The sequence below is a fragment of the Mus musculus genome, chromosome 8, assembly GCF_000001635.26.
Source record: "Mus musculus strain C57BL/6J chromosome 8, GRCm38.p6 C57BL/6J".
Taxonomy (NCBI): Eukaryota; Metazoa; Chordata; class Mammalia; order Rodentia; family Muridae; genus Mus; species Mus musculus.
This window is the reverse complement of record NC_000074.6, coordinates 23,453,971-23,459,970: the sequence shown is the minus strand read 5'-3', so window position 1 is coordinate 23,459,970 and position 6,000 is coordinate 23,453,971.

Genomic DNA, 6,000 nt, shown 5'->3' with positions numbered 1-6,000 from the left:
GAGAGGGCTATAAGAAAATCCTTCTTAGAAAGAGATTAATAGAAGTCTGTATGCATGTCTGTCTTCCTTGACATGTCAAGGAAAGGGGGTGCTGGGACCAGGGCAGAGGCAAGGAATAGACTTCCTAATGGATCCCAAAAGATATTCCCAGAGCTAGAATATGAGCACCCCAGCAGGACAACTAGAGGGTAGAGTGAAGGCAGTTACTGAAAAGACCCAGTGAGGAAGGCTGTTCTGGGAGGGTGCTGGAGTGGCCATGGGGCCAGAAACAGCAGCTATGCTGCTGAGCCAATCTGAAGAGCCACAGTCATGGGCACTCCTTCTGGGAACAGTGACTCTAAAAGGCAGGGCAGCTGTGGGCAGAAACCTACAAAGCAGAAATTAAAGGGATACTTCCATATCCCCTGGAATACGGGAGAACTTACCGGGCAGGGGAGAAGTGTTCAGAATTCACTGACACCCCAAAGGCGTCAATTATATGTGTGAGTTCTAACACATTGGAGGATGTCCATTAGGATGCATCCAAGACAGGTAGGGTGGTAAGTTTCAGATATCACCCATACATACCTTCCTATCTTCCTTGCATCCCCCACCCTCACCAGCATGGGAGAGAAACAATGAGGGAAGAAACAGAGACATCACCCACTCTTTCCCACTGCAGTTTTCTGAGCCACTGCGGCTGAGGCTGGGCAGTTTCCCTTGAGTGAGAACTTTTTTTCAAAATCTTTTAAAAGGATTAGTCTGAAGTATTTGGTCCACAACTATGAGGGTGATTCTTAGTGACTGGAAGGGACCCTAAAGCTACGAAAGGCATGATATTCTTCCCCTATTTCAGTCCAGGTCCAGTTCATTCAATAAGCCCATTGCACAGTACACATAGGCAAATAGTTGGTTCAGAAGAGATGGGACACAAGATGGTCACAAGTGCAAAGTGTTGCTTGGCATTTCCTAAGTCTACCTATGGCTTTACCTCAAGGCTGGTGCCAGGATACAGCTCTGGATCTCCCTACTGCCCAAGGGTTCAACGGGTACCATAAGATCTGTGTCCTTACACCACAAAGGAAACCCTACACAGGTGTATAGACATGACATCTGTCCTTTGTGATCTCCATGAAGAGAAAAGACCAGATCAGGTGGAAGGCAGCCCTCAGCAAAAGGTGTGTCACTTGATCATCTGACTGGGTAGTAAAGTCTTTCCCAGGGTGACTGGGTCCTCAAATTACCCTTCATAAAAAACTTGATTGTTTTCTTTTCTTTAAAAATTATTTGCTTAATTATATGTGTGTTTTATCTACATAAATATCTATGTACTATATGCATGTTTGGTGCCTGAAGAGAGGAGAAGAAGACATTAAATTCCATAGGACTTTATAGATAGTTGTTACTTGACATGTGGGTGCTGGGACTCAAACCCCAGGTCTTCTGAAAGCAATCAATGCTCTTAACTACTGAGCTAGCTCTCTAGCTCCTCACTGCGGATTTATGCTTCCCTAGTGACTCATGATGCTGGGCATCTTTCCACATGTCCTTTTGGATGTCATTTTTGGGGAAATATTTATTCAAGTCCTTTGCCCATTTTCTTTTACTTTTTCTTTTCTTTTTTTTTTTTTTTTTTTTTGCATTTTAAAAATCTTTATTCTGTACTGAACTGTATTCCCAATCAGCCTAACCAAAGGCCCTTAATACAGGATCTGCTTAGAGCAGAGGTGACAAAGACAGGAAGTATCTGAAGACTGTCTGCATCCTTTGCCCATTTTCTAATTAAATTATTCAATTATTTTTTGTTGTTGAAGTTTTTTTATACAGTTTGAACAATGACATTCTACCAGGCATATATATATATGCATATGCATATACACACACACATATATATATATATATATGATTTGCAAATTCTCTCTTTCTCTGTGAAGGTTGACTCTTTTTTTCTAGCAATATTTTTCTCCTTAGATTCACAGACACTTTAAATCTTTTGATGTAATCCAATTTTATTTTTTTTCTTTTGTAGCTTATGAGAAACAATACTTTAAGCCAATTCTGTGGCTCTTCCCAAAGACATTCCTGAGAGAAAAACGAGATAAAGTACTGTTTTGATTATCATAATGGGTATGACTTGGTTTTTTAGCCTTGTTTCTGCTGAGCATACCCCTAGCAGGCTAGGAGCTAGGCTTCCATCCAGTCTCTTGTCTGGCAGAGTCAGTTCATGGAGTTAACAGAAATTCTTTCTTTGCATATGTGTGCTACAGTGGGGAAGGGGTGTCTTTCTGTGTTTTTATTTACTTTATTGCTGTCTGGTTGCGCTTTATTTTGATGGTGGTCACTTTGTTTGTCTGGTTCCTGCCTTCTGAGTATGGTTTTTCAAGTCATATAGTAAGAAACCTTGGAAATTATCTTCACATACAATATCTGAAATGAACCAATCAGCCACTTATTCAAAAGAAATCCTCCCAGAGTTGCCAAACAGCTCAGATTTTGACTTCTCAAATGAGGAAATATCTTCCTAGAAAAGTGAATGACAGGGCTGATGGAGTGAGCCAAGTGTAGACATTTGGTCTTTTCACAGACAAGCAGGTGTGAGCACCTCTCTGAGCACGTTTTATGAAACATCAGTATCCTGAGTCCTGACTCTGTTTTATAAGCCCGAATACTGGTCCAATGTCATCCACTAAGACTTCTGTCAGAGAAATGCTGAGAAACCAGCTGTTCTCTCAATTTCACTGGTAAGTCAGCAGCTGATGTACATCGTCTGCGAAACAGAGTAATCCTTAGAATACACATCTACTAAGTGACTTCACCATTTTCCTTTCGTAATGGAAAGACAGATCTAGTTTAATAGAAGATGACATCAACCACTGACTTCAGACACCAGGATGTGAGGAAGAGATTCTAGGCAGGCCCAGAAAAGCTATGGATGCTGTCCAAGTTCTCCACCCTTCCGTAAGAGCTTTCCTTTCTTTAAGGCCTTACCAATGCCTTGGTCCAAAAACACGAGGCTTAGAGCAATGACAGTGGTGGGTTAATTTGTATATTATGATTATGGTGTCTACGAACAAGCCAAAGTAATTGTGAGACATACTGATCAATGCACGGTAGACTTAATACCACAAAACTTTGTACTCCATGTAAAATAAGTGCTCCCAGAAGAGGAAGAAAGACCCCAGGACAGCCACATTGCACAGTGACATCAACATAACTCAAGGAACTTGCATCCTAATGCATATACATACTAACACAGATGCTTTTCAACAGCCCCCACATATAAACATACAGACTATAAACAAACAAACACACACCTTGTTGGCTGGTTTTATGCCAACTTGACACAAGCTAGAGTCATTTGGGATGAGCGACTATCAATTGAGAAAATGCCTCAGTAAGATTTCCCTGTAGGAAAATCTGTAGTATTACTGAAAAATAATCTGTGATCAATGAGGGAGGACCCAACTCCTTGTGTGTGGTCCATGAGCTGTTGGACCTGAGTTCTTAGAACAGCTGACTGAGCAAGCCAGAAGAGAACAAGTCAGTAAAGAGTGATCTTTCATGGTCTCTGCTCCTTCAGGTTCCTGCCCTGTGTCCCTCAGTGTTGAACTTATTATAGGCTGTAAGATGGTATAAAACTTTTCCTCCCTAAATTACATTGATCAGTGTTTTATCATAGCAATAGAAACCCCTCTCTCTCTCTCTCTCTCTCTCTCTCTCTCTCTCTCTCTCTCACACACACACACAGACACACACACACATACACACACACACACACACACACACACACACACACACACTGATACCAACACAAGCTCTGATGTCACACACAAACACCTTGATACTACTGCATACACACACTCCCCCCCCCACACACACACACAAACAAACACATTGATACCAACAGGGCTCTGATACTACACAAATACCCTGATACTACTACTATTTCTTCTTCTTCTTCTTCTTCTTCTTCTTCTTCTTCTTCTTCTTCTTCTTCTTCTTCTTCTTCTTCTTCTTCTTCTTCTCCTTTTCTCCTTCTCCTTCCCCTTCCTTCCCCTTCCTTCCCCTTCCCCTTCTCCTTCCTTCCCCTTCCCCTTCCCCCTCTTCCCCTTCCCCTTCCTTCCCCTTCCCCTCCTCCTCCTCCTTCTTCCTCTCTCTCTCTCTCTCTCTTTTTCACACACACACACATACACACTGATGCCACAAAACATACTGATACTACCACACACACACACACACACACATTTTGATGTCATATACAAATCCTGATACCAATATACTCATACTCTGATACTATCACTCACCCACCACACACAAATGCCATGATGCTTCACACACACACACACACACACACACACTCTGATACTACCACCCATATACCCTCACACATGTTCTGATCACACACATGAACACATACACACACACATACATGTACACATACTCTGATATCACCACCCATCCACCCTCACACATTCACACATGTTCTGATCACACACACACAACACACACCCAAACACACCCTGATATTACCACATACCCACCCATACATACACACATGCCCTGATGCTCCCCCCCACACACACACACCCTGATACCACCCACTCATAATAATAAGAGACCCGTTCTTCTTACTCTAGTATAGGGCTTTTTTTCCTCCCCTAACATTCTCCTCCTTAAAAATAAAAATGAGAAATGGGGCAAAAATCCCAAGACTCCCTAAAGAATTTAGCTGCTCAATTTATGATCTACCACTGTTCCCATTGCAAACAAGTTTCATATGCACCATGCAAGCAAATGCACCCTAAGATCCCAGGAGGAAAGCGGTGCTCATGGGAGAAGCTGATGAGATCTTAGCTGCAGGGCAGCCAAGCTGGGCTTGGCGTGTTTATTGCAGAATCTGCATGCTCTCAAGACCTACATTCATTCCGGAAAGTGGACACGGGCCTTCCTTTTTTCATGTAGCCTGGCTCATTTTCAGCACAGGTCAAGTTCAAATGCTTCCTACAGCCTGGACAACGACTGGGCCTTGAAGAACACCAGGTGGTTCTGATTAGGTCTCCTTCAGCGGAGAACCCAATCAATTCCAAGGTCGAAGTTCCTGTCCTTGCCTTCCAGGCCCAAGTTCCAATACAGATGGAATGCAACTGCCCCAGCTGGGAAGCAAAATCTTGATTTCTTCTTTCCACCTAGCCTTTCACAACAAGAAAAACAAAAGGCAAAAAAGGGAGAGAAAGGGGGAGAGAGAAAGGGCGAGAGAAGGAGAGAGAGGGAAGGAGAAGAGAGAAGAGAAGAGAAGAGAAGAGAAGAGAGGAGAGGAGAGGAGAGGAGAGGAGAGGAGAGGAGAGGAGAGGAGAGGAGAGGAGAGGAGAGGAGAGGAGAGGAGAGGAGAGGAGAAAAGAAGAAAAGAAAAGAAAAGAAAAGAAAAGAAAAGAAAAGGAAAGGAAAGGAAAGGAAAGGAAAGGAAAGAAAAGAAAAGAAAAGAAAAGAAAAGAAAAGAAAAGAAAAGAAAAGAAAAGAAAAGGCTAGAAAATGAGGCCCCAGAGATTAGTTTGGACATCGCCACCGTCTGTAAATCAGCATTTTAATGAGTTAAGTGCACATGAATCAGAAACACAAGGGTCACATTTCCTCTCAAATACTTGAGGGTGGGGGTGTACAACACACTCCAAATTTGGCCTAATCCAAAATCAGGAAGCAGGCCAGACCCTTGTCAAGCCTCCCTTGTCCTGATGTTTGGCTCAGCAACCAGGAGTGGTTCCCTCAAGGCCCTTAACCCTGCAGGCTTGCAGCAGAAGGTGCACGTGATAAACCCCAGCAGCCCACGGCAATCCACAGCAAGGATGCCAATGGCCAGGCAGAGCAGAGCAAGCCCCCCTCCACACACACACACAAAGCCTACGGAATGGTCTGATGTGGAAATTTCAGTAGGAAACCAGCAATTACAGGAGAAGAAACAGGTGACGATGGTCACTTCAGGGTATCAGAGAGTTAAAAGGCAGAGCAGCTTTTTCTCTGGAGCAA